The sequence below is a fragment of the Xenopus tropicalis genome, chromosome 5 (genome assembly GCF_000004195.4).
Source record: "Xenopus tropicalis strain Nigerian chromosome 5, UCB_Xtro_10.0, whole genome shotgun sequence".
NCBI lineage: Eukaryota > Metazoa > Chordata > Amphibia > Anura > Pipidae > Xenopus > Xenopus tropicalis.
The window spans coordinates 157659158-157678287 of record NC_030681.2 but is presented as its reverse complement, the minus strand read 5'-3'; the positions used below and the strand labels follow the sequence as shown (position 1 = coordinate 157678287).

General features: G+C 38.7%; 1 pseudogene; it reads left to right on the top strand.

Annotated features, from left to right (window-relative positions):
- The first annotated feature begins 656 nt into the window (after positions 1 to 656).
- Positions 657 to 13659, top strand: LOC116411022 (annotated as a pseudogene).
- Positions 13660 to 19130: the final 5471 nt, after the last annotated feature.

The following is a 19130-nucleotide window of genomic DNA, read 5'->3' as shown; positions in this document are numbered from 1 at the left end:
AATCAATATGTTTTGTATCTTATCAGAACCCTGGAAACTGACCCATACTGACAGGCTCAGTGCACTTTATACTGATGATAATGTTTCAGTGATGTTCAACCATCCACACACATATATATATATATTTAGCTCTTGTGGGTGAGAACTTTGTGTAAATTTGCACTGAGCCAGTTCATGTTGTCTAATTATTAATATTTTTTGCCATTATATCGACACTATGTACCTATAATGTCTATATTGTCTTCTCATTATTAAATAAATAATAAGATTTCTTAGTGCTCATTATAAAGTACTCGGTGAAAACCATATTTATTATGTGCCATTTTGTCCAGACATTCTCCCCCACCATAACAGTTTGTAATTTTGTTTAGGAATGATGTGAAGCCTTAAACAACACAATGTTCCTCCAAGTCAATCACACTTCTGTGAAATCAAACTGTCCACTTAGGTAGCAACACTGATTGGCAATCGGTTTCACATGCTGTTGTGCAAATGGAATAGACAACAGGTGGAAATTATAGGCAATTAGCAGGTCATCCCCAATAAAGGAGGGGTTCTGCAGGTGGTGACCACAGACCACTTCTCAGTTTCTATGCTTTCTGGCTGATGTTTTGATCACGTTTGAATGCTGTCAGTGCTGTCACTCTAGTGGTAGGATGAGACGGAGTCTACAACCCACACAGATGGCTCAGGTAGTGCAGCTCATCCAGGATGGCGATGGCACATCGATGCGAGCTGTGGCAAGCAGGTTTGCTGTGTCTGTCCGTGTAGTGCCCAGAGCATGGAGGCGCTACCAGGAGACAGGCCAGTATATCAGGAGACGTGGAGGAGGCTGTAGGAGGGCAACAACCCAGCAGCAGGACCACTACCTCCGCCTTTGTGCAAGGAGGAACAGGAGGAGCACTGCCAGAGCGCTGCAGAATGACCTCCAGTGGCCATAAATGTGCATGTGTCTGCTCAAATGGTCAGAAACAGACTCCATGAGGGTGGTATGAGGGCCCAACGCCCACAGGTGGGGGTTGTGCTTACAGCCCAACACCGTGTAGGACGTTTGATATTTGCCAGAGAACACCAAGATTGGCAAGTTCCCCACTGGTGCCCTGTGTTCTTCACAGATCAAAGCAGGTTCACACTGAGCACGTGACGGAGTCTGGAGACGTCATGGAGAAGGTTCTGCTGCCTGCAACATCCTCCAGCATGACCAGTTTGGCAATGGGTCAGTAATGGTGTGGGGTGGCATTTCTTTGGGGGAATGCCGCACAGCCCTCCATGTCCTTGTCAGAGGTAGCCTGACTGCAATTAGGTACCGAGATGAGATCCTCAGACCTCTTGTGAGACCATATGCTGGTGCAGTTGGCCCTGGGTTCCTCCTAATGCAAGACAATGCTAGACCTCATGTGGCTAGAGTGTGTCAACAGTTCCTGCAAGACGAAGGCATTGATGCTATGGACTGGCCACCCATTCCCCAGACCTGAATCCAATTGAGCACATCAGGGACATCATGTCTCGCTCCATCCACCAATGCCACGTAGCACCACAGACTGTCCAGGAGTTGGTGGATGCTTTAGTCCATGTCTGGGAGGAGATCCCTCAGGAGACCATCCGCCACCTCATCAGGAGCATGCCCAGGCATTGTAGGGAGGTCACATGGGGGCCACATACACTACTGAGCCTCATTTTGACTTGTTTTAAGGACATTACATCTAAGTTGGATCAGCCTGTAGTGTTTTTTACACTTTAATTTTGAGTGCGACTCCAAATCCAGACCTCCATGGGTTGATGAATTTGATTTCCATTGACAATTTTTGTGTGATTTTGTTGTCAGCACATTCAACTATTTAAAGAACAAAGTATTTAATAAAAATATTTCATTTATTCAGATCTAAGAGGTCTTATTTTTGTGTTCCCTTTTGTGTTTTGTTTTGTTTTTTTGAGCAGTGTATTATCCACAATGAAACATTCATTTACAGAATTCCACAGTAATTAAGCCTGCCACAATCTGCAACAAAATTTGCACCAATTAGTAAATTGCACCAAAACTGCACCTGCAAAAAAAAGTGTCAGGCTGACAGAACATGGACTTATACTATTCTTTATAAGCTAACTTTATGTCCATGTCATTCTCCCTGGGTTATGCCAAGCATGAGTTATCTGTACTGTAGAATGACAGGAATATATTAGAACTGTTGTGGTATAATAGTATATATAGATAATATGTAGCACTCTGAAGACATGGCATTGGTTTCATTGTGAATAAAACCCAACTTAAAATACAGATGCAGCCAGCAAGTTTTCACATTTTGTCTTACCATGTCCAGACACCATTTGTTGGGTGTGAGTTCCTGCCTCTAGATGGTGCTAGAGTGCAAAGACTTGCCAGCAAAACACAATGGAAAATGCCATGGACCATGAGTGTTGGTATTTTTCTTTCCCTGTGTTAACTGGAAGAGACCTAATGCAACAACATGGTAAAGTAACTTGGCTGCATCTGTATTTTAACATAAACATTTAAGCAATGGAAAATTTTGATTTAGGAACAGTCCATTTTAAAATTTACTACATTTTTTTTCCTGTTTAAAAGAGCAGCATCTGAGTGTCAAGGTAAAAATTGATTGGGAACATTTACTATCTGTAGTGATGAGTGGTAGACATGTATTCACAGTGGAAATTTGGCATTTTTCAGCGAAACTGAGGCAAACATTTGGCCATGAAGAAGTCGCCAAGAAAATGTTGCTGAGTCAAGTCAATAACAAAACACCCATTGACTTTACTGCATTTGGAGTAAGAAAAAACTAACATATAAAAAACATTGCACACCTAAAAGCTTGTCGCACTTAAAGTTGCCTATTGATTGTGAATTGTTCACCAATTCGCAATTTTTTTAGCAGTTTTGTGAATTTTTTGGTCCAGCGAAATGGGACAGAGTCCCTTATCACTAATTATCTGTTTGTAGAACTATAGTTGATAGGTTAAAACAGCAATGCAGCAATGAATTGTAATCTTCTTATGAACTATGGGGGCCCTGACCAAATGTTTCAGTTAAAACGTTGCTATAAAAATGTTGAAAAGCACTTCCTATGGGAAACGTCTCCGTACAGAATACAACATGTTCTCTTGACAATTACATGGTTCCTGCATTTTCCTAGCCTGATGAAGTTATAAGTAGTGATGAGCGAATGTTTTCGCCAGGCATAGATTTGCAGCAAATTTCCGCATTTTGCCATCGGTGAATTGTTTCGTGAAACTTCCGGCAAAATTTGCTGCAGAAAAATTCATCGCTTTTTTTTTTTTTGCACTTCAAAAAAGGGTGTGGTCGCATCAAATTGGGTGTGGTCACATAAAAACCACGGGCAAAATCACGTGACAAATGCATTTTTTTGCTGTTTTGCGAAATTTATGGCGAGACGGGACAGATTTGCTCATCACAAGTCCTAAAAACTCATAATGTCTCCCAACCAGAACACAATGATTGTGAGGATGGAAAGTCATCCTTAACCATGTGCTTAGCAGCCGTAATTGTTATGCTCTTCACTTACCAGTTAACCAGCACCCTAACCTGGGGTTTGTACTTCCCAAGTTGTTGTAGTTAATGGTTCCCAATTCATATGAGTTGAAATCATCAGCCTGGATGGAGTAGTTTTACTCATATGAATTGGGAAACATTAACTACAACAACTTGGGAATTAGCAAACATATTAACCAGCCCCCCCCCCGTCCAGTTGACTATGTGCCCTTTTTTTTTTTTACTGTATATAATTCATCTGATTTTTCTGATTGACTGCATGTTAATGGAATTGAATGATTGAGTTGTTGAGTTGTACAGACGTCATAAATGGCAGCAGGTCCAAAGAAAATATACTAAACTAAAAAATACTGAAAGTGACCGGTTATATTTGGAAGAGCCAAACAAAGAAGAGATGATTGCTTCTCAAAGGAATGTCTATATGCAGGTAAGTGATAATTGATTCTCGTTGATGAAATATATAAATAGGGCAACTGTTACTGTGAATCTGTGGAATTATGAAGCCCCGTCTTTATCCCAATGAGCGCAGCAAACTGCATCTCCTCTTTGTTCTGTTCTGCGAAGCAATGGAGGTTCTTTATCCTATAAGTCTCAAGGTTCTCCTGTTGGTTCTGATGTTCCAAGTACTTCCTGCAGCTGCTGAAATGCCCAGTTCTAGGTCGGGGTGCCAGCTGAGCAGCAGCAGCGATACCCAGTATTTTAGGGATGGGGACTTCATGATTGGGGGGATTTTTCACTTTAAAGACATTTCTGAACACATATTGATTCGTCATTTCAATCAAAAGCAAAGACGACCTGAATGCAAAAGGTAAGAACACATGATCTAGTAGAATTAAGTCTAAAACAACTGGACTTTTCTGAATTTTTCTTGAAATCGTTTCACCACTCATCCGAGTGGCTTCTTCAGTTCAAAAGACTGGTAGGGAATTCCCCGGTATTTAAACCCTTGAGGGTAGTACCAGTCACAGGCATCCAATCCCAATGGTTCCATTGAACTTATTGAACTGAAGGAGCCACTCGGATGAGTGGTGAAACTTTTTCAAGAAAAAACTCAGAAAAGTCCAGTTGTTTTAGACTTAATTCTACTAGATACTGTATATCATGACCTGGATGAATGAGAATCTTCATAGACATAAGAACACAATACTTTTTTTTTTCCTTGTCAAAATTGCACACTATACCTCTCATAATAGCATTTTAGCATAATGTTATATCACTTTTATTTACAATTTCTGATTCTTAAGAAGCAAAACAGTTCTGGGAACTTTACAGTCTAAGTATTCATATGAGGTGATAGCCACCATATTGCTTATTTTTGATTAACCAACCACAGTACATTTTATTGTGTTGCCCAAAAATCTTCAAAGACATCTCAATGGTAGGGCTTTCAAAAATACTTATTTGTAGTCTTCCATGGTTCTACAGTTCAGCACTCAGCTTGGGGAATAACTGCTCTTACTGAACCATCACACATTATAAAACCCTTTCCTGTATTTTCTCTGGCTACTGTATATGTTTCTGAAATGATCAGCCCCCATTCCATATTTATTGGGCTATAAGATGGGAAAGCAATGCAGCACATACATAGGACAGAAAAGCCACTGCCATTCCTACTACTCATAGATTACAAGTTTTGACATTTATTTTATGCTTGAAGAATATTTTTTAGAATGTATTTAATCTTTTCTTTTATATCATAGCCGATCGTCATTCATACTGTACCGTTATCTACTGGTTTTCATTTATACAATTGGAGAGATCAACAAGGATCCGGAGATCTTGCCCAATGTGACCTTGGGCTATCATATAGTCGACTCTTGTAATCGGGCAGTAAAGTCGCTGGAAGGCACGTTTAGTATCCTATCAGGGACCCAAGAAATAATCCCAAATTACAGCTGCTGGAATAACAGGAAGGTTGTGGGCTTCATAGGAGACTTGTCTTCTGTTTCTTCTCTCTGTATGGCCTTGATCACAGGGATCTACAGGTACCCTCAGGTTTGTACTCCAATAATCTCTCATTTCCTCCTGTAAACACGTTAACAAAGGTCAGTTTTAGACTCTGGGTGTTATTTTATAACTTTTTGAAAGTTCCCTGTATGTTCTGTTTTGTGGATTGTATAGAGTTGGCTCCAACCATAAAGTTTGGAGATGGGCATCATTGTGTCCATGGTTTTAGTCGGGCTACTGCCGGGTGAAGTAAATGCTTGAGGAAAAGGAATTCTTGGAAATGTAAACCTCAATCAAGATTGCCAACGAGGTGCGGGGCAGTGTATTAAAAATTACAAATACTAAGGGGGCATGTACTAAGGTTTATTTTTTTCACAATTTTGTATTTTTTTTGCGACAAAATATGTTTTTGTCATGGAAAAAACACAATTCTTTTAGGATTAATTATGCGACAAAACTGCAACAAATCCAAAAGCAAAAATACTCCATCGAAGAGCTGTTGAGATCATGTAGAAGTCAATGGCAGGTGTCCTTTAGGCAAATGGAAGATCTTTCTTTGCTTCGTGGTTTTAGAGGGTTTGGGGGTTTTTTTTATGATTTTTTTGTGTAACTTTTCACACTTTTTACGTGTCCTCTTTTTTTTTTTTTTTTTTAAATAAAACACTTGGCATTTGTAGTTTTAAAGAAAATAAGTTAAGTTGTGGTTTCAAAAACCTCTAAAACAACAATAATTAATGATGATAAATGGACCTCCCCAGGGCCGATTGATCAAACTGTGAAATGATTCTTGATGAAAGTGGTGAATCAAATTCATCACTTTCTATCTATTCATATGGGATTTTTCTCCCATTAATAAATACATTTCTAGGAATCAATACTAAGGGGTTCACTTGGGGGTCCATCGAACTGTTCAGTAGATCCATTACATTCATGTTTTACCTTTTTGTTTGTAAGAAATTGTGTGAGATAAATGTGGGTAATTGCAATATTTTTGGAAAATTGTGTACTTTCCAAAAAGTTTTCTTAAGCAAACTGCTCAGTAGATCCCTGGCATTCATATTTAGGATGTTTTATAAGTGACCTAATGATATGTGGGAGATAAGATGCATAAAAGTAGAAGCTTTGAGATAGCAGAAAAGCAATTAAGATTCCCAAGAAAGCTTTATGCTTTGGTACTGTGGAGCAGAACAACAGTTATCCATTTAAGATTTAAGAGAACATGTACTGTCCAAAAATATATGGCTTGTTTTGTGGCTTTACCCCACATAAAAAGTAGTAAATGTGTTGATTTTGCCGTAACTGAAATGACAGAAATGATAGATCATATGGAGTATTTTTTTTTTGGGACCCCTACATACCACAAACCTGTGTACATTGGGCATCAAACTGTTCAGTGAAACCATGGCATTCATATTTAGGGTGTTTTATCTTGGTACCTAATGCTATGTGGGATATAGGATGCCGCAAAGTGGAAGCTTTGAGGTCATTTTTGGAAACCTGACAACTTTAGGAGAGCTTTGTGGTTTGGTAATTTGGAAGAGAAAGACCTAGTTACCCATTTGGGGTTTGAGAGAATGTGTGTGTACTTTCTGAAAATGTTTTTTTTTGGGGGGGTGAACTTTTTTTGTGGCTTTACCCCACATAGAACATAGTATGTGTTTTTTCAGTAGCTGAAATGACAAATGATAAGGATATTTTGATTTTGGGCCCCTCTATGTCACATATTTTGATGCCTAATGTGCATGCAGTAGGTTCATCTGTTCAGTGGACACCTGACATTCATATTTAGGATGATTATCTGGTTAACTAATGACCTTTAGGAGATGAGATGCTGAAAACTGGAAGCTCTGAGGTCTTTAGAAATTTTTATAAAAACCAATAACTTTAGGAAAGCGTTGCGACTTGGAAGAAAGACAGTTACTTATTTTGGATTTATCAGTCTTTTCTTTCTAATGTATGGTTTGCTAGGGTATACCTACTGTTAGTGGAATTTTTGGCCTTGGAATCTAAAGTATGCAGCTTTCTGGAGCAGTGCTTTGGAAATTTGGTAGGGTACTGCTGGGAGTTTGTGACCTATACAAGTGAGAAATCTCCATAAAACTATATATATTTGGTATTGGTGCATTCAGGAGACCTGGTAATGTTATATTTTTGTGCATAAAATAAATTATGTTTCGCATATGTGTTTATATTATGGAAAATGTTGTTTTTTGTTTTTAGATATTTAGGGACTAATCAGAAGTGGAATTACACTAAAATTGTAGCATATTTTGAATATCTTAGGTCATCCTGGAAGAAAAAAAAAAGACATGTAGTTTTCCTAGGTAAACTAAAGACCCACCCATAGAAATGACCTTGAAATGAATGAGCACAAAATGTTTAAAAACTAGCATTAAAAGTGCCAGAAGCACCAAATCGGCTGACGGTGAGCGGGTTAATGAAATGGTCTACTGAACTTATAAAACCTGCTTACCCATTGGTTTTAATGAGTAAAACTGTTGAGGTGAAAGAAACATAACCCTTATATTCAATGTAAAAATCTGGAAAATGCCTTTTTGTGTCCTTTTGGGGCCAAAAGGTAATTGGAAATAAAGGTTATATAAGATACACTGACAATCTTTGTCCTGACTACTTAAAAGTTTGCTCTTGGTGTTTTACAATTAAATTTAATTGAATTCTTTCAACAATTTTTGATGTCTGCCATAATATTGCTATGAAAGTGGTGGCCTTTGTACCAGCCTATGTAGAAATGGTGATAATACACAACATATTGCTATCTGAATGTCATGTATTGCGTTAAATTTTTGTTTGGTTTTCCTTTTTAATTGTCTATAATTAAGTTTCCGATTAAAGAAAACATTAATTCAATTTTGCGTGTCCTTTTCTACATCGCAGTAAACTTTTGCTGATTTTTCTGCAGATCAGTTATGGTTCCAGGGTTCCCATGTTTAATGACCGAGTACAGTTTCCTTCCTTCTACAGAACTATCCCTGATGAACTATCTGAAATCGATGGGATTGTAGAACTGATTAAGCACTTTGGCTGGAAATGGGTCGGGCTCATTGTATCTGATGATGAGATTGGGCTTAGGGCAGGCAAACATTTTGAGAGAGAAATGAAGAAAGATGGGATCTGTTTGGCCTTCAACATTAGAATTGAATTGGGGTCAATAGCTTCTACGGATCCCATGAAGACTAGAGAGATATTAAACAGAAGCACAGCTAATGTGGTCGTTCTTTTAGTCAGTTTAAGGTTTGTTGGGTATATTCTGTTCTTTTTTGCCATGTTTGACATGCCGGAGAAAATATGGATTGTATCTTCAACTTTCTTAAGGGTTTTAGATACAGCGTATCCCCAAAATCGAATAATATTTAATGGCATTTTGGCTCTTTCCATCCAACAAGGAGAGATTCCTGGGTTTAGAGAGTTTTTACACGGTTTGAATCTATCTGAATGTCCCGACGGCATTTTGTTTCCAGATGTCTCGGAGAGATTATCTGATTGCAAACTGCCCAACGCCATTAAAACAACCCCAAGTGGAACAAACATCTCCCTCCCACAATGCACAGAGAGTGAATTCTTTCAGGAGTATGATCTGCCGATTAACGAAACTCTAAATTTCAGAATATCTTATGGGGTTTACACGGCAGTATACACAATGGCCCTCGCTCTCCATAAACTGAACATGAAACAAACAAGGGCAAGTCACCCTGACAGAAGAGAAAGACAACATATTAATTTTAAGCAATGGCAGGTAAGATGATTGGTGGGTCATATGATCAGCATTGCATAAATACAATAATATTGTACTTTCTCTATTGCGCATAGAATAGAGTTGCATCATGAGACCATTTGTCTCATATAATGCAGTTCGATATACAGGTATGGGACCCCTTATCCGGAAAACCATTATCCAGAAAGCTCTGAATTACAGAAAGTCTGTCTCCCATAGACTCCATTTTAATCAAATAATACAGAATTTTAAAACTGATTTCCTTTTTTTTCTGTAGTAATAAAACAGTACCTGTACTTGATCCCAACTAAGATATAATTACCCCTTATTGGGGGCAGAACAGCCCTATTGGGTTTATTTAATGGTTAAATGATTCCCTTTTCTCTGTAATAATAAAACAGTACCTGTACTTGATCCCAACTAAGATATAATTACCCCTTATTGGGGGCAGAACAGCCCTATTGGGTTTATTTAATGGTTAAATGATTCCCTTTTCTCTGTAATAATAAAACAGTACCTGTACTTGATCCCAACTAAGATATAATTACCCCTTATTGGGGCAGAACAGCCCTATTGGGTTTATTTAATGGTTAAATGATTCCCTTTTCTCTGTAATAATAAAACAGTACCCGTACTTGATCCCAACTAAGATATAATTACCCCTTATTGGGGGCAGAACAGCCCTATTGGGTTTATTTAATGGTTAAATGATTTCCCTTTTCTCTGTAATAATAAAACAGTACCTGTACTTGATCCCAACTAAGATATAATGAATCCTTATTGGATGCAAAACAATCCTATTGGGTTTAATGTTTTATTGATTATTTGGCCCCTGGGATGGCAGCCCCAGTCCAACATGCCAATATTATGGAAAAAGGGGGTTTGGATATAACACGGGTCTGATTTACTACCAAAGGTGCTAAATGAGCAGTGTAATAAGCCACACTAACTTACTAGTGATGGCATGGATTTGTGGCAAAATTCCGCCATTGGTGGGAAACCAATTTGGTGAAAAAAATTTGGTGAGTGTTGAAAGTTTTGGTTGCATAAAAAAAAGTCCAGGTTGCATCACAAAATCCCACTCCCACTCCCACATTAAGAAAGTCGCGTGCCTCAAAAAAGTTGCACGATAACCTTGTTTTGCAATTTTATTTTTTTTTGCCACTAGGGTTGAAATTAGTGTTTGTATTTCATCCAGTTCCTACAACTGACTCCAGTTACCATACCAAACGTGTAGGTGGAATACACACAAACATAGGGCAACTATTCATAGCCCATTATTAACAAATCCCTTCTCTTTTAGTTGAATGCTCTGATACAGAGTAAGGATTTTGAGATGACTTCCGGGTACAAGATTCACTTAAACATCAAAAAAGACCCGTCAAAGTATTATGAAATTGTGAAATGTTTTTTCTCTGAAGGAGGTGTCCAAACCGTCAAGGTTGGAAGCTTTGATATCTCTAGACCTGATGGAAACCAACTGTCCATCAATAGCAGCGCTGATCTCTGGGGCCCTTATTTTACAAAGGTAACATTGAAGCTACGAGGACTTATTTGTAATCTCTAAATGACGTAATGATGTGTCTTGAACAAAATTGTTAAATTATTTCAATATTTTGCCCCATAGTGTCCTCCGTCTTGGTGCAATGAGCCCTGTACGCCAGGACATAGGAAATCAAAAATTGAGAGGAAACCGCCCTGCTGTTATAACTGTGTGCCATGTGCGGAAGGGGAAATCTCTAACACAACAGGTAGGTCGTAATGCAAAACTCCAATGTTCTTCATGCCATCATCCAATCATCTGTACCTGTTATAAATGGATTTAAAAATCTGAGCTGTCAATCGTATCTTGCCTGCCCCGCCTCTATGCCGGAGGCATTGTCCAGCACTTGCACCAGACCTGGATATGAGATGGTCATTGGTCCAGGGGCTATAAGATTAGATGGAGCTTGTCTTGAGACTTTATTACAACGGCCCAAATTCCAAAAATGTTGGGGCACTGGGTAAAATGTATTTAAAAAAAAAAAATGCAAAGAGACTTGCAAATCATTTATACCCTAAATTTAATAAATAGTACAAAGGCAAAATATTACATTTTGAAACATAAATGTAATTGTTTGTTCTGAAAAATATGTGTTCATTATTAATTTGATGCCTACAGTCGTGATGAACGAAAACGGCAAAAAATTCTGTGAAAGGCGTGGTCGCGTCAAAGTTTGGTGCATATATTTTTGTGGAACTGGACTTTTTTTTTAACATGACCGCAAATTTTTGTGGCTAAGTTTCACTGCGAATCCATGCCTGGCTACAAAAATTTGCTCATCATTCAATAAAGTTGGGGCATGTTTCAGCTCTTTTAACTAAGGGGAACAATGGCTGTAGGTTTGAAAGTGAAAGGTTTCCCCATTCTTTCCTGATATAGGATTTCAGTTGCTCAAGAGTTTTCCTTTGTCGTATTTTTCATAGGGCACCAAACGTTTTCATTGGGGGTCTGGTCGGGACTGTTTAGGCAGGCCGGCCAGTGTAGCACCAGACTTTTTTCCTACACAGTTACCATGGTGCTTATGAGTCCTTGAAGAATAAGTTGCTTTAACATGTTTCCCTGATTTTACATTTTCCAGGTTTTTACCCAATATTTTCCTGGCTCACTAAAAAATGTAAAATGGGGGTTCTACTATACAGACAGAACATTTTGCCAGAATAGATGCAATCTAAGGGGGAGGGGGAGTGAAACACAGGATGAGGGGAACCAGAGAGAATGCAAAGTTCTTGTTGGTTATGATAGTAGTGATGAGTGAAGAGTAAAGGATGAATACTTGTAATAAGTGAGTGTGCAAACAAAGATTAGGGGATGGGTGGTCAGTTGCTGAGGGATTAGGTTGTATGCTTGAATGAAAAGATGGGTTTAAAGTGACTTTTTGAATGCATGGAGGCTCTAAAACTGTTTATTGGGACAAGACAGAGTTACAAAGAATGGGGGGCAGCAAGGGAGAAGTCCTAAATGCAGGAGTGAGGAACTAAGGAGGAGAAAGGTCATTTGCAAAGCAAAGGTTAAGTTGTGTGGTGTACTTGGTATTAGGGTGCTTATATATAGTGGGGAAACACTGATGAATGCTTTGTAATCAAGTGCAAGAATCTTGAATTTAATCCTGTGTGTCACAGGAAGCCAGTGCAGGGATTGGCCGAGTGGAGTGGGAGGAGAGAGACTGGTGGCAGGGTTCATGATGGGTTGGAGTGGGGTCAGCTGAGACAGGGAGAATCTACACAGTTCCAGTAGTCTAAATGCAATATGACGAGCTATGACTGCAGTGCAGTATGTCAGGATTATATCCCCAAGGCAAACTGTAGGGCAGGGAGCAAAGTGCAACAAACATGGAGGATGGCACCCTTTCTTTGCACTTTGCACCCTGCCCTGCAGGTAGTAAATTATCCCTACAATTCCCTGTGCTTTCACATAAGCTGCCATTGTAATAAATTCATTTCAACAACTGGCAAGTTTATTTTTCTATTTTTTTAAGAAATATAAAATGTTTCCATGGTTTTTGTATTGCTTTTAGACACACAGAGCTGTATAAAGTGCTCTGAAAATGAAAAGTCTAACAAAGAGCAAAATGGCTGCATCCCAAAGAACATAAACTTCCTCTCCTATGAAGACACACTGGGTGCTACTTTATCCTTCATTTCTATTCTATGCACTGTTACATGTACCGTCATTCTGGGAATCTTTATAAAGTACCGCAAGACTCCTATAGTGAGAGCCAACAACCGATATCTCAGCTGTCTCCTCCTCATCTCTCTCATGTTGTGTTTCCTCTGCACTTTATTATTCATTGGGCGCCCAACTCAGATATGTTGTCTCCTCCGACAAGTAACATTTGGGATTGTATTTACTATTTCTGTTTCTTCTGTGTTGGCTAAAACTCTCACAGTTATTATTGCCTTCAATGCCACAAAGCCTGGGAGCAAGCTGAAGAAGTATGTAGGAACCCAACTGGCCATCATATTAGTTATTGTATGTTCTCTGTTTGTGATTGTCATCTCTGCTGTATGGTTGGCCTCCAATCCCCCATTTCCAGAGGCTGATACTCTTTCTGACCCAGACTATATTATTCTGCTGTGCAATGAAGGGTCAGACTTTTTCTTCTTCTGTATAATTGGATATATAGGAACGTTGGCCCTACTAAGTTTCATTGCTGCATTTCTAGCCAAGGATTTCCCTGACCGATTTAATGAGGCTAAAAACATCACTTTCAGTATGTTGGGGTTCTGTAGCGTGTGGGGGGCATTTGTCCCTGCATACCTGAGCAGTAAGGGCAGTAGAATGGTGGCAGTTGAGATATTTGCCATTTTATCCTCCAGCGCTGGATTATTGGGCTGTATATTTGTTCCCAAGTGTTACATTATTTTTCTAAGGCCTGAACTGAATATAAGAGACACTATTGTTAGAAAGCAATAGATTTTAATCCAGAGTAGGGTTTGAGCTGAGGTTTAGTGGGATCCTAAGTATATGAAGTTGCGTTTCATTAACTGAGTGGTTGCACTTACCTTGGTATAAGGCATAGAGAAGCCTTGCTGGTTTAGAGGTAACATTTAGGGTATAACTATTGCAGATTCATCAGTTGGCTAAAAAAAAAAAATACAACACTTGGCTCCTGTATACAGCAAAGAAGACTAAGCAGGATTGGCTGTATGAAATACATTTTTCTGGGCATTTCACTAGGGAACTTGATTTTGACCGAAAGTGAATGGCCTTAGAAAGGGGTCCTTGCAAACTGTTTTGCATAAATATCTATTTAGCCCCAGCTTCTATAAATAGCCACATGTACTATACATTGCCCTTTCAACTAGAATCAGGATTAACTCCATTCTTACATCCAAGTTTTTTCTTCAAAGGGGTATCCAACAATGCTGCCCTATCTCTATTCTCCTTCTGTGTTTTTGCGCTTGCAGGTGAACCCCTTGCCTCATTAACCATGGGGGAATAAGATGCCTAGATTCTCATCGCAAAAACTGACCAATCCATTTGGAAAAGGGGACTTGGTATACAGTACCTAAATTTCAGGTCTGATTTTTGGTGGCTAGCTCTAACCCCATAAAAATCTGGGCTGGAGTTTAGCTCCTTAGGATGAAGCATGCTTGCAAGTTCAAATAATTATTTACCAACCTTCCTACTAGTTAGTTTGCCCTGGAGAGTTTGGCTTACCCTATCAGTAACTCCTAAATAACCACCGTTCCCCATGCTTACCAACCATTTGCACCCACATTTCAGACACAGGACTATATTGCTTGGGCCATGAGAAGGATCAGAACCTTAACCTATATATTAATCAACAACACCCTTCCTACACCTTCAGTATAATCATGCTAAAACCCATTGGTTCCTTTTCTTACAGTTGAGGGATGCTTTTCAGATTGATGGTCTTACTGCATCAGCCAAACCTCCCTACCATCCAAAATATAATTCTTGATATTGATGATGATGATGATGATGATGACTGGGATGATGTGTCAATTCATCTTTATTTCAATCTCTTAATCGCTAAAATGGGCCAGACTCATATAGTTTAAATGCATTCATCTATTATATATAGCCCCAGTAAAGTTTTTAAAAATGGGTAGGTTGGACACCGATACCTGCTGGAGATGTGGTGAGGCCAAGGCAAACTTATTTTATTTGTTTTGGTTCTTTGCAATAATTGTAAATTACTGGGGAGAGGTTTTGAACTTGATGGTAAAATACACTGTATATCTCTTCCGACAGTGGTGGATCCCAAGGTCGTGCTCCTTGGTCTGGGGGTCTGCACTTTTTTTCCTAAATGGCCCTATCTCCTATTATAGCTTTAATGTGGATTAATGTGACTCTTCCTCATCAGAGCACTTGAAACTATATTTATTTCAATTTGCTTGATGTTTTGGAACTGTAAAGTCCCTTTTTCAAAAGCACAAAAATACAAATAAAGGTTCACAGTCATAATAAAAAAAGACCTAACCCCGCCCCTGCATGACATCATGAAAAACTTTTAACCCTGTTCTACCATTATCTTCTTTCCAAGAAACTTGATATAGAATATGCAGTGTTTAAAGCTATAACCAGAGTTCTAAGATCATATATTGTGTAAACCCAATCTTATGCTCTCTATCAACCTCATTAGAACATACCTGCATTATGAATCCATTGAAAAAAATTCACGAAACAGGGAAAAAAAAAAACACAAAACACATTTGATGCTCAACTTTTTTGTCGCACGTGTATTTTTTTTTTTTTACACGAACACATCCATTTTGACGTGACTGCGACTTTTTTTTTTTTATGCTGAATTTTTCCGCGGTGAATTTTTGGAGAAGTTACAGAATTTGCCAATGGCAAAATGCCAAAATTTGCTGCAAATCTATGCCTGGCGAAAAAAATTTGCTCATCGCTACTCATAAATTGGCAACTAACTGTTGATATTGGCTCATCCCCTAGGAATTGCATATTCAGGAAAGAATACATTGGGAAATTTCCATAAATTGCTGGAAAGAAGATAAATGTAGAATACGGTTAAAAGTTTTTCTTGATGTCATGGGGTGGGTTATTTTTGTGCTTTTGAGAAAGGGACTTTTTAGAGTTCTGAGATGTCCAGCTAATTGAAATAAATATATTTTTTTATAACTCTCAACCCCCCCTGGCGACAGTGGCTTTGTTACAACAGTGTGAGGGGTTCTGCAGTCTCGGGTGAGAGTACAGGGAATCACTGGGAAAGACTGTTAATGTGATTGACAAAATGCTTCCCTTAATTAACGTTACATATCCAGGTAGGGACCCCCTTCAGTCATTTCATATAATAATTTGGAACGCATGGTCAAAGGCAAGACAAAGCCTCCCCAGTTTAGGCTATCGAAGGTCATTTGTGATCATCATCAGGCCATACATTCCCAACACCCTCTGATTTGCCTTATGATATAATTTGTATTGACATAGTCTTTTGTAACAAGTTATATAATAATATATATTTGCCAGGTCCTATTATTCCATGTTGCATTTTATTTGATATTATTTAGATGAATGTATAAATATAGTTATTTAAGTCATTAAACAGCTGCTATTTATATACAAAAATGTTGTTGTGCTCATTATATATAATATTGAACATTATTATCAGACGGTCTGTTCTCCACTATCCTAACAGTCATCCAGGACTCAAATGAATACTCTAATGTAAAACTTTGACTTTCTATAGAAGTCAATAGGAGTTGTCCTGGGCAAAGCCAATTGTTATTATTATTTTTATTATTATTAAGCCAATTTAAAGTCTAAAAGTTTTATTCGAGTTTACAATTTTTTAATCATGTGCGTTTACCACTTTATTATGAAAGTTGAATTCAATTAAAAAAACAAAATCTAATTCACAAATTCGAAAATTTGATAAATAAGCCTCCACCTCCATAATAACACCTCCATAGTTAGTGGACATTTTAAACGGAAAACCTCCTTTAGGCCCTACAGTAGTGATGGGGGAAAATATTGGATTCAGGGCGTATTTCCATGTTTTGCCTTCAGCGGACTTTTTCCTGAAATGGGTGACGAAATTCGCCATGCGTCAAAAGTATTGTTGCCATTTCGTGAACTTTTTGAAATAAATTTTTTAGTGAAGCGGGACAGATTCGCTCATCACTACCCTTTAGCAGATAATCTAGAATTACAGGTAGTTGCATGAATTCTCTGCTATACTACTAGAATAAACCTACTGGCCAGAAAACCAATTTTATATTGACACTTTGTGGTTGCAATTTTAATATTTACCCAATACACATGGGGACTGACTGCCAATGACACTGTTTATAAGCAGTTGATTGTTTAACTACTGTACTACCAATACTGGGGGAGGCAGTTACTAGTGATGGGCCAAATGTTTTCCAGACATGGATCCGCAGAAAATTTCCGTGTTTCGCCATTGGCGGACAAAAGATGAGCCGCGGGCGACAAAAGAAGAGCCGCGGGCGACAAAAGAAGAGCCGCGGGCGACAAAAGAAGAGCCGCGGGCGACAAAAGAAGAGCCGCGGGCGACAAAAGAAGAGCCGCGGGCGACAAAAGAAGAGCCGCGGGCAAAACAATCTTAACATTCGCGAAACAGCGAAAAAACCGCGAAACACAGTTGAGGCTCAACTTTTTTTGCATGCGCTTTTTTTTTTTTATGCTGAATTTTTCTTCAGTGAATTTTTGGAGAAGTTACACAAAACAATTCACCGATGGCAAAATGCCGAAATTTGCTGCAAATCAATGCCTGGCGAAAAAATTTGCTCATCACTTCTCATAAATTGTGAAACAGGGAAAAGAATACATTGGGAAATTTCTATAAATTGATGGAAAGGTAAAGGTAGAATAGGGTGAAAAAAATTTCATGATGTCATGGGGGGGTTTGTGTTTTTGAAAAAGGGACTTTTTAGAGTTCTGAGATGTCCAGCTAATTGAAATAAATATATATCTCACCCCCCCGGGTGAGAATTTTTCACTGTTTTGCGAATCTTTGGAAAGATTCGCAAATTTTTCTGCGAAGCAAAATGCGAGAGATTCGCTCGTTTACTAATTTGCGCATTTACTAATGTTTAGATTTTTTTTTCCCAATTCAGATTTCTTGGCGACAACTGGACGCAGGAAAAAAAGTTGTGACTTTTTAGAGATTTACTATGCATCAAAACTCCTAATCAAACAATTCGGCAGCAAAAAGTTGCCGAAATCATTTAGAAGTCAATGGCAGATGTCCCTTCCCTGTAGGAACCTTCTTGTGCTTTGAAACGATAGAGGAAACGAGTTTGTTTGAATTTTAAAATTAACAAAAAATTAAGAAAAGTAAATGTCTCCGTGTATAAAAACATATAATCTTTCCCCACCACTGTACTTGGACAGAAGGTAATTGTGTAATGATTAGTGATGGGTGAAATGTTTCAACAGGCATGGATTTGCGGTGAATTCTGCATTTCGCCATTGGCAGATTGTTTCGAGAAACGGATGAAAAAATTTGCCTGCGTGTCCAAAAATTGTCGAAGCAAAACGGGACAGATTTGCTCATCACTACTCAGCGCCAGTCAAAGCCATAACAATGTGACCCTTCCAATGAAACTTGTTGTCTATCATCAATAGTGATGGGTGAAATGTTTTGCCGGCATGGATTTGCGGCGAATTTCCGCGTTTCGCCAATGGCAGATTGTTTCACGAAACGGATGAAAAAATTTGGCGCGTGTCCAAAAATTGACAAAAGAATAGCCGCGTTCAAAAATGTTTTTTGAAGCGCAACATTTTTCGCCGTTTCGCAAATCTTTGGAAAGATGCGTGAATTTTTCGGCAAAGCGAAACGGGACAGATTCGCTCATCATTAATCAATCAACGTTATAGAGGTTTGTGAGAAATGTACCGAGGGCCCATTCCTTTGTAATGGAAAGAGGATGAAAAGGCAATATTGTGGTGTTGGGTAAGGACACAACTAGAAGCCGTAGACAGTTCAAGTATAATTGTCAGATGGGTCCAAAGGAAATATATGAAAATACCGAGACCATCACACTATATTGGGAAGAGATAAAAAGAAGCAGAGATGATTGTTTCTCAGAGGAACATATATACATAGACTCGGGCTAATTGCACTTCTTTGATGATGTATAAATGAGCCAGTTCCTAATGTATCTTTATTGTATCATGAAGTTCTGCTTCTCCGCAAACTGCATCTCCTCTTTGCTGTCTTCAGTGACTCAATGGAGATTCTATTTCCTATCAGACTCAAGGTTCTCCTTGTGGTTCTGATGTGCCAGGTACTCCCTGCAGCTGCTGAAATGGCCAATCCCAACTGCCAGCTGAGCGTTCGAAGCCACACCACCACTTATTTTAGGGAAGGGGACTTCATGATGGGGGGAATATTCCATACCAAAGCTCTAACACAATACTTCATTCAGTCT